The sequence below is a fragment of the Melanotaenia boesemani genome, chromosome 4 (assembly GCF_017639745.1).
Source record: "Melanotaenia boesemani isolate fMelBoe1 chromosome 4, fMelBoe1.pri, whole genome shotgun sequence".
Classification (NCBI taxonomy): Eukaryota; Metazoa; Chordata; class Actinopteri; order Atheriniformes; family Melanotaeniidae; genus Melanotaenia; species Melanotaenia boesemani.
In genome coordinates this window covers 35,580,171-35,591,413 of record NC_055685.1, presented here as the reverse complement: position 1 = coordinate 35,591,413, position 11,243 = coordinate 35,580,171, and positions in this window count along the sequence as shown.

Sequence of the window (11,243 nt, the reverse complement as noted above, 5' to 3'; positions counted from 1 at the left end):
TTAACTAATTCTGGAAACTTGTAGCCAACTGCTCCCCCCTCATCCCTCTCGGTTTCTCCGAGTTGTTTTCCTTAATGTGGTTTCTCTGGCTAAGAAAGATGCTTCTGCTGGGTCATCACCACCAAGACTTCAATCCTGGCTGAGTGCATCACTGACTCTTCTTTTACTTTCAGGACCAACGGCTCCACTCATAGTCCACGATAATTTTTTTTATTGGGAATACCTTTACAAAAATTTGTGCTTCGGAATGTTTTAAAATCAACTTTTAAATGGTAAAAAGTCTGTACTTATATAACACTTTTACTGTACCAACCCAAAGGGCTTTACATTATACATCACATTCACACGCAGATGGTGGAAGCTGCCATGCAAGGCGCTAACCACGACCCATCAGGAGCAGTCCGGGGTTCGGTGTCTTGCTCAGGGACTCTTTGACATGAGCTCGACAGGCCAAGGATTGAACCGGTAACCCTCAGGCTACAAGACAACCACTCTACCCACTGAGCCATGCCACTCAAATGTAGTACTTTGTAAAATAAAATTTTGAGCCATGTCTGGTTTCTGTAGATTTTGCTTCAAAGCAGCCAGACTACTGCTTTAAGCTTTGAAAGTGGTCTGGTCTCAGTTCTCCAGGATTTCTGAAGGTCTCTTCAGTTTTTTTGGGAAACATTGGCTGCTTGTTCACTACTCTGGATTGACACTGACCTATGAATCATTCAGGTCTAACTAAAAGTCATTTGTAGCTTTAGCTGCTTTGTCACCAGCAGCCCGTCACAAAGAAATTTCATTTGTTCTAATTTTTGTTGCAGTTATTAAAAATGTCAAAGATAATGCGGTTTGACAGACATAAAAAAGTATTTTTGCAGCTACAAGGTGATTTCTGCGTAGCATGTAGTATGTTCTTAAAATATTTGAAGAAACTAGAAAAATGTAGGACAAAAGAAGAAGAGTCCAGCTTTCTTTCATTTAAGGGATGCAGCTAAGATCAGGAAAATGTCCAGATGTGGAGCAGAAAATCTCATACATGCTTTTATTTCTTCAATCCTTGATTTCTGTAAATCCTCTTTAGCAGATTGTCTCTTAAAATCCTTCAGTTAATCCAGAACTTTGCAGCCAAAGTCCTGACTGGCACCTCCAGGTTTGATCATATAGTTCCAGTTTTAGCCTCTCTTCTCTGGCTCCCCATTAAAATTAGAGTTCATTTTAAAATTCTTCTCATCACTTACAAAGCCGTTAACAGTTAAGCCCAGTCTTACATAAAAACTTATTGCACCCAGTCAACCACATGTCCGTTCCCAGAGAGCTGGTCTCCTTGTGGCTCCTGGGATTTCAAAGACCAGAACGTTTTCAGGCCCTCTTCTGTGGAACCAGCTACCGGTTTGGTGTGGGACACAGAAACTCAAGTTTTAAAGTCAGACTTAAATCACATCTATTTGAGAGAGCTTTCTTCTAATCTATGTCTTTTGGCCTTTCTGGTAGTTCTAACATATGATTTATGTATCCTTTTATCTATTTTACTGTCCTTTATTCTTGTTATGTGCTTTTATTCTGGTCATCACCCCAATTTTTTTGTTTTTATTGTTTTTACTTGATTTATTTTAATATTTTTATTGTTGTGGTCTTATTTAGCTTTTTTTAATAAAGCACTTGTTGGGTTAAAAGAAATCTGTCCACAGCAAATGAATGGGATCTGAAAGTGATGTCCTTAATTAATTAGAGTAAATCCAGCAAAGACCTGAGAGACGCATCTGGACCTTTAGTTGATCATCTACTGGTGGCTGAAGCCTCATCCGAAATGGTCTCCATAGAAGGGTAGCTGTTCAGAAGACATTTTATAAGAAGAGATTTGAGAAAAGGCTGAGATATGCCACATGACCCAACAATTTGAGCAAAATTAGTAGCACAAGGTCTTATGGAGGCATGAATCCTCTCCATAGCTCACCACAACATTACTGAAGTAGTGTGGGATCATCTTGAAGAGAAATGTGAAGAAAAGGCTGCCAACATCCAAAGAAGAACGTTGGCAAGTCTTTCAAAAAGCCTGGAAAACTATTCCTCCAAACTGCTTGAAAAGATTACAAGAAAGCTTCAGAGTATTCAGTCTGCTGAAGAACAATGCTGCTCAGATTCACTTTGAAGCTCATTAGACTCTGCTGTTGCCTTGTGAACTGTGTGTCTATTATGTCTGTTTAAATAAATCACTGCTCTTATTTCCTGTTTTCCCAGCAATACAGACAAAAATGAGAAGTAACTTAAGGCCTTCGCAATGTTCTGCTATATGTTTTAGTATTATATAGAAAACAAATCAGGGCATTTTTCTTATATTTTGTTAAAAACTAAATGTTTGTTATTTTGTTGAACCCTTGTGTTTTTTGGCGTTTATCTATTTACTGTGTTGAAATAAAAGTGAAGCAGTATGTTAAATATTAGATCTAACTGTATTTTAACATAACTCATGAAAAATATATTAAACAGAATAAAAAATAGATTAACACCAGGTTGCACTCAAACAGGATGATGACATGTTGAAGTTGTAGATTTATGGTTTGAATGCTGTGGCTTATTTTCCTCCCTGACAGTAAATAACATACTTTAATTATTTTTTATTTTTATTTTACTGAAAGTAGCAGATTTTCATACTGAACTATTTAATGGTTTTTGAATTGTGAGCATATGATGATTTAGTGCATTCTTCAAGGAATAAACGGCATTGAATCAGAGAAACTGTTGTACAGATGAAAATAAAAATGTGGGAAATGGATTCATGGGTTTCATGAATAAACATGGAATAAGAAGTAACCCTCAGTGGTTTTTCAAGACAAAACAGGCAGAACAGAATTTAGGCCCAAATATAAACACAAATCAAACTTAAAGCAATATTTCTATTATTAAATAATTCAAGGGGTAGTGCTGTAAACAACACAGAATGACTTAATTGTGATGCAAACCAGACATTGTGTTGGTAAAATTTCTATTTTTAAAATTTATTTTAAAAACAGGATTTTGTGGGTAAAAAATATGGCTCATACAGAATAAAACCAGGTTAGGTTTTTCGTGCTATAGAGAGGTTATCTACGTCACAAAAAAATTTAAAAAACACCACAGCCCCTCCCTTCAGACACAGATAGAGGGGTCCTCGCCTTGCAGGCAAAGAAAACCACGCCCACCAACGCATATGAAGGGATGTGAACCTATCTGGTGTAGATCTGCTAGTTTCAGACTTCTACTCTTTCACAGAGTTTCTGATGAAATATTCCTGCAGTGGGACAGATTTGTGCTTTTGAGGGGTGTTAAAGTAACACCAGACTTTATTCTTTACCTGCTGATCATCATCTGGCGACAAACAGCAGCTCAAATCGTAGCAGCAGCACTTCCAGCAGCACTTCCTGCAGCTGCCACAACCTGCCGCTCGTCTCCACAGCTTTCCAGCAGGGATGGGATGTTCGGCTCTTTTCTGCGAGCCGGCTATTTTGCCTCAGCTCCCAAAGAAGAGCCGGCTCTTTTGGCTCCCAAACAGCTTTTAATTTATTTATAGCACCTTTCATGCGGAAGGCAACCCAAAGTGCTGTAAACAATAAAAATAAATAAAAACAAATCATGCACATTGAATACAAATTTAAAAGTCTTCACACATAAAAAATTATAACAAAAAATAAAAAGTCACACCCCATATTTGTTCAAACACTATCACACACAAACTCACACATATACAAACCAAGCTTCATGCACACTCGCCCCTCCTACCCATACCCCATTCTGTACAAACCTGAACTCCCATTACTAATAATTGTCTCTGAACTTTAAGTAAGTATAAAAGTAATAAAATGCAAACATCTGGCTTGACGCTGCTGTGAGGAAACAATATCTTCAGGATCCAGTCACACCGGAAGCCAGCCCACCCATGTGCACATTGGGCGCCACCACAGGAACCGTCCAGGCCAGGGCACACCACAGCCACAGGGCTGCAGTGCAGGACCCCCCAGCCACCCAGACAAGGGCAGTCACCATGGCAACAACCCGCAGACAGGCAAATGATAAGAGTGACAAGAATAATACAGATAAAGGAGTTCAGGAAAAATATAAAATAAAATAAAATGAAATAACATAAAATTAAATGAGACAAAATAAAATAAAAGTGTTTATAAAAAACTGAGTAAAAACAAAACAATAAAAGAATAAAACAATAAAATGTAAAACAGAAAGCCATATAAATAGGTAGTAAAAATATTAGAAGAATATATGATTAAAAAAAAGCTCAATTTAAAACAATAGCAAATAAAGGGTTGGCATTCAGAAAAATAAGATGTTTCTTCTTGGATGTCTGATCCCGTTTCCCCCCTCTGTGAGTAGGGTTTGATGGGTTTGAAGACGCATTTACTCACGTACTCTCTTCATGGCTGTCTGCTTTCTCACTCACAGTGTAGCGCCGTCTTTCCCCCCCATCGAATGAGAGCCGGCTCTTCTGATTCACCACCAAGCATCGGCTCTCAGAGCTGGCTCTATCGCGCATGGCACATCACTACTTTCCAGAGTAGTGACAGGCCAGCGTAACAGCGCTAACGGCTCAGACTGATACGGTTCAGGACAACCTGGTTGTGTAGCTGAGGAGATTCAGGAGGGAAAAGTCTTCCACCTCAAAGAAGCTCTGTGGTGTAGGTGCTTTGTGAATCTCGCTTTCTGTCTTGCCAGTGAGCTGAGCTGCTGTCTGTCAATCATTTCTGTCTGTGTATCCCGACCCGCTCACTCTCCAACCCCTGATCACCCCCCAAGTCCCACCCCAACCCTCGCAGTTTTATGATGGGCTTACACCAGAAGACTTCTAAAAGATTTTCAAAAGACTCTAGAAAACTACCAGCTTACATCTAAAGACAAATGTTTAGAGTTTTAAGTCAGACTAAGATTTGACAAAGACTGTGAATCACTATTTATGAGACTACAGCTAGATTCTTTTAGCATTTTTTGTGATATGTTGGATAGTTGATATCGAACAGGGCTAATCTGCCCACAGCAAAGCAGACAAAGGGAGAGTTTCCCTCCAGAGAATCACACATCATTATTAGGTGTGCCTTTGCATCTCCAGGTGTTACACCGACTCAATTTGGAGGGATGAATGAGTTTTCTCTTCTTCTCACATTTGTTAGATCATGATACTGTAACATAAATGATCCACAGCAGACATTTACTTCTTAAAAGCCATCTGGTCCTCTTTCTGGACGGTCCACCGACGACATTTCATCCTCCCTTCTTGTCAGTCTTTTTTTTTTCTTTTTCTTTCATCGGTTTTTGCCTGTGTTCTGACTGTCGGGATTTCTGTTTCTGCTTTTGTCAGAGCTCATCTATTGATTGTGGATCGTGTTTCGTCACTGCGACTTGCGATAATATCAAACACGTTTGATATTGTCGCAGATCCAAGACTAGGGAAAGATTGACGTTAAACAGCGCAGATTACCAGCTAAAACCTAATGACCGAGATGACGGGAGTGAGCTGTCACTCCAGTAAAACTCCTAAGATTTTCTAAAGACTTCCGTTTTTAGTCTGCGACCGTGACAACCGTTTGGTGTGAGCCCAGCATCAGGCATTTTTCAAATTCGGCAGTGAGTGGAGTTATGCAAAAAGTAGGGGGTGTAGTTACACTTTAGGTTTTAAAGGCACAAAACACAAAATAAAAAAGTAAAAGTCGTTACCTCCTTTGTAATTGATTACATTTGGAATGACTGAGGTCCATTCTAACTAATATGACTTTGTTAATCAGTGTATTAATTATTACACCTGCAGCTCTCCTGCTATAAGTCAAACTGCACTGATTGAAATGTTCTTGTCCTGCTGAGCACAGTTTTCCGTTTCAGAGCTGTGACTAACAGCTAACTAAAGCATTTATGTAAATTCTTTTTTTCTTTTTTTTTTTTTGTAAAGGAAATGAAAATACTGACCAAAAAGTTGGAATGGTGAGATAAACACAGAAGCTTTCCAAACATTTATATTTAAATCTTTTGTTTTTTCTTTTTTTGCTCAGTAGTGCCGCCCGTTGGTTTAGAAAACGGTGTTAACTAACTAGTGTGTAACTAGTGAAATCTTTTTATTGAAATTATGTGAGTCTTCATTGGACTGAACTAAAATGTACTTTAAATTCAAGTGGAAATTATGTTACAGACAATAAAAAGTAAGTAAAATAAAATAAACTAAAAAGCAAGCAAGAAATGAGGGCAGAGGTGGAGCTAAAAATCTCCAGAGTTCATCATGAATGCATCGGGGTTTTTCCAGCTTGTGTTTGCAGCTTGGTGACAATAAAGCTTGTGATGTAACATGAAGCACAGCGTTGGCAGGAAGCGCTGACAGACATTCACAACGAGCAGGTTAACATCAGAAATGTCCCATTTCAGTAAAACGTTTCGGATTAAACCATTTACTAACAAAAACTGCAGTCACTCCTTCTTTATTCTTCCCGCTCTGTCTGTGTTCTCTGTCTGCCTGTATGAGAGCTGAATGTTCCTGCAACCATGAAACACATCAAACTGCATTTCCAACATTCCTGCTTTGTCCTTGTCAGAGCTTCAAGTTTGTCAAAGAAATTGTTTAACTTCCTTCTCTTTTCCTCTAGTTCTACATCTACAACATCTCCTCTTCAACTCGTTTTGGTGTCTTATAGTGGATGTTAGTCTTTGGAAAACTCTGTCGCCAGCTTTTACATGAAAAATAACGCTGACATTTTCTTATTACTAATCATAATGGACAGCAGGGAATCCAAACAGGCATGGAAATCAATGTTTTTCACAGAATAAAAGTTTGGGCATAAAATAAAATAAAATAAAATAAAATAAACAAACAAAATTACATAAACAAGAGTAACTTTAAACAAGCTGCCACTAAGGCAGAGTCAGAATGTAATAAAAGATTTTTAAATCACCATTCAAGACTTTAAGCCTGTTGCATTATTTGTGCTGTAAACTTTGTTTTAAAATACATGTATTTAGTTTTAGTGCCCATAAACTGTGTTTGCATGTTGACAATAAGCAGAAACCCATAAAATCCTGCAAGTATCACATGTCTTAGTTTATAAATACAAGGCCAAACTGTCTGCATAAAAATAAGCATCACAACTAAATAGTATTGGCTTCTCTCTTGACACATTTCTGTTTTTGTTTTAACTTCTGGAGCAATTTCATTCACTCTAATGTGGCTCATATGTAAACGCTTACCACAGATGCCTTCTATTCCAGGCTTCATTGATAGTAATATAGAAGTGATGAGTAGCAGAGTGTCTGAAAAGATGCAACACTGTCATTTTGTTTTCACATGTAAAGTGTTAATATTTACCCAGTTTTATGTAACAATGACATCTACCTTTCTAATTATTATCAAGGATAAATGCACCACAAAATATCTTAAGTGTGTTTTGGGGATTTAAAAAGAAACCAGAGATGCTGTTTCATGCAGACCATGTGTACTAAACTATATTCAGAGCTGATATCTATGCAGGGTTTCCTTCAAGGTGAGGTCTGCATGCTGTCGACTGTAGCAGCAGCATTATCATAAATTAATGGAGGCGTGAACCGTCCGACGTCCATCTTTTATATACAGTCTATGGTCCATTATCACTTTTTAATGGACACCCTACAGCCAACCAGAATCCAACATCAGGTCCCTCCAGTTCAATTACCAAACGTAAACAAACAGTTATTCAGTCAGTCACATGGCAGCCGTGAATACATCTGTTCATGTAGACACGGTCAAGACGACTTTCTGAAGTTCAAACTGAGCATCAGAATAAGGAAGAAAGGGGATTTAACGGTCTTTGAACGTAACATGGTTTTTCAGAAACTGCTGATCTACTGGGATTTTCACACACATCCATCTCTAGGGTTTACAGAGAATGATCTGAAGAAAAAGAATATCCAGTAAGCAGCAGCTGTCTGAACCAAAATGTCTTGTTGATGTCAGAGGTCAGAGGAGAATGCTTGCAACCCCTTTTCTTCGATTTGACCTGAACAGACGTAACACCATCATTCAGACTATGTTTCTGGAAGATGATGGCTCCCACGATCCTTCCAGTTTCTATTAACGCATTGGACAGTTAACCCAATTTTGTTAACCCAATTTTGTTTCTGCATCTCATTAAATGTTTTTCTCTGTTTGATGTCAGTAGTTTGACCCTTCTTAAACAAACAAACATATTTTCCACGACCACAGGTTGTCTTCCCACATAGCTGCTTAAGACATGAGAAGCTACTCATTGCATCAGTGAGGTTAAATAACTTGTTTCCAGCTGAAAGATGCAGTAATTATCCAGTAGGAGGCTTAAATCTATTAAATCTTTCAAATCAAGCTTAGTTATATCCAGGTGGTGACATTTCTCCTGGCCAGGCAGTGTATAGCAGTTTAATTTCAGGGACTTTGGTTATTAAGAACAGCTGAGTGCCACACAGTCATTGCTGAATGGGCAATGTTATTATTATTAGAAACACCTGTACTTTTCCTACCATGATGGACATTAGAAGACATAAACTGTATAGTTAAAGAGCCTTTTCTCTCAGGCACATAGTGAAGAGAGCTTGAACATGACAGAGGACTGACTGACCTTCACCTGCACATTTGCCCCCCCAATTCATGTAACAACTGATGGGCTGCAATTAATTATCACCCCTGTGAGGACCGTGACTGTGAGTTATTGTTAGGAAAAGGAAGGGAAAATAATTTGTTTCTAATTATCAGGTGATAAAGCCAAAACAGTGTGTGTGTTTTTAAGGGTGTGCTTATTTGAGGTCAAGTCCAACTAAGTGAATGGGTGTGCTATTTATTTCCTTGCAGTTTTGTCCCTAAAATCTATCAAATCTGTCAAAACTGCCCTCTTGCAAGTTTTTCTTTTTTTTATTGTTATGATATGAAATATGAGGTCTCAAATTTGTTGTGCACGGCACCATTTTGAGTGTATGTCCCCTTTTAAATTGTGATAAGTCACGTTGCAGCTGCAACAGGCATAAAAGTGTGCAAAATAAGCCACAAGGCAACATTATGCTAATGTGTTTCATGGTGGTAAAGATAATAAGAAAAAAAAACAGACTTCAAACTTGTTTTCTTTCCTGGGGTGTCAAATACTGGAATTTTGTAAAAGGCCTTGATGTCTAAGATTAGGCCAAGAGGCCCTTTAGTGTTGGTGCATGATGCATTGCTTTTGGCAATGAAGTAGCAGCAAACACCACAAAATTTGTTCTGGATGGTTTATTCAATAATCTTTTCCACAGAAGGAAGCTAAAGCAGCTGATGGAAAGTCACAAGACCTGTAAACTTGAGATTGCAGCTCAAGAGTAGTCACAGTGAAGGAACTCACTCAGTGAGGATTTTGGTGTCTCTAATGGTCTGTTGAAGTAAAGCGCTCCTCTTTAAGCTGCGCTATCTTCGGGATTTTGAATGAATCATATTCTAAACTTGCACATCCACCTGAGGTGGAAGGAGACAATAGAGGAGTTGACTCCTATAAGGATGGAAAGCCAGGACACCACCACCATGCAGGAACAGTGCAACAGTCATTCATGTTCAGCTCAACTCTGAAGTCAGATTGTCAAAACTTTACTTTCAGAAAACGTATTCCTGCTCTTGTTTTTTTTTTTCATATTTTGGTATATATTGGTTCATTTGAGAGGTTTAGGAGGGAAAACATGGTTAGGTTTTGAAAAGAATTAGAATTCACTGCTCATAAATAAATCCAATAAACACATTTCTCTTTGAATTACCAGAACATTTTAAAAAACACGGTTCTGGCACTGACTTGGGGAATCTATGTGTGTTTTACAACATGCAAGAATATGAAAATATAATTTCATAAGCTGGGAATTTATGTGGATTGTTGACCCAAAAGGTCAAATATAACCTATTTAAGAGTTTTTCCCAATTTAACTGTTTAAGGTTCACACTCAAGAAAATAAATTCAATATTAAAAGAATAAAATATAACAAAATAAAAAACAAATATAATACGGTTTAAAAATGTGTTTTGTTTTTGTGTGAAGACAAAAACAACTTTTTCCTGGATGTTAACATAACTAATTAGTCAAATAGTTTAGTAAAAAGTTTACATTTTCTCCAGCAGTGTACAACCTTATTGTGTAATAATGTGAAACAACAGTTATAAAATTCTTCAAGAAAACACACATTTAATTGAGAACAGCATGATGGCTTCTTGTTTCATTCATAAGACACTTCCAGTTTCCCACTGAGAGTGGCGTTGGCAGCAAACAGTGTTTTTTGCTGCAGTGTGGAAGCAGTCAGCTCACAGAAACAACTCCTGGCAGCAAATCTGCCACAGACACACAAGAACTGACACGGACACAAGTTTACACACACATTTATACTGATTTAGGGTAATTGCAAATAACAAGCCTTTTGCTCCAGCAGCCATTCTCCATCAATAAAACATCAAATGTTCTCCCAACAGTTTTGCTGCCAAACACATTCTTCATTCTTTTAATCCCAAGAGCTGAAACTCGGCTCCCATCACGCCAGTGGAGAGCCATTAAAGTGTGATGATCAGGCCCAGAGCAGAGTGTGTTTATAGACAGAATGAGGAACAAAAGATGTGCAGATGTGCTTGTTAGATATTTTGTCTGAATCCTTATCTCTTACACATAACTCTCTGCTCATCTTTCCCCAGCTGAGGTTTCTCTCCTTCCTTCTCTCATGTCACCGTCTGTAACACATTCTGACAACACAAATCACTGGAGTGGTTTCCTGGCAACCAGAGGGAGGGTTTGGGGTTTTGGACATGGATGAAGCCAAAAATTTCTTCCAGGAGAGGAAATTGATTCAGGGAAGTCTTGGAGAAATCTAATCCAGATCCAGTCAATAATTACCACCAGATTAAAAATAAATAAACTTAAATTAAAAGAAGTAACAGGGAGGGTGTGGTTGAAGAGCAGGAAGTGTATAGCTGCTCAGCACGGGCAGTTAAAGCTGATGAAAGGCAGCGATGCTGTTGGCCACCTCCCCTCCTGTTCGTCGTTCTCCTGGTGATCCATGTTTTCCTCTCCGAACCGCTCCCTTCACCCCACAATTATTTCTCTCTGCCTCCATCAAGTGGACGGTGACTGTCGAGGCAGCGGCTTCAAGCTCTTAGCTTTAAAAATACATGATAAATGTGAACAATCAGAATTATTTGCTGTTAATCTGTATTAAACGTGCATGTCTAAATATTAAATCTCATTTAAAAAAATGGGAATATTAACAGAAAGCCAATGTTTAATTAGTTTCAT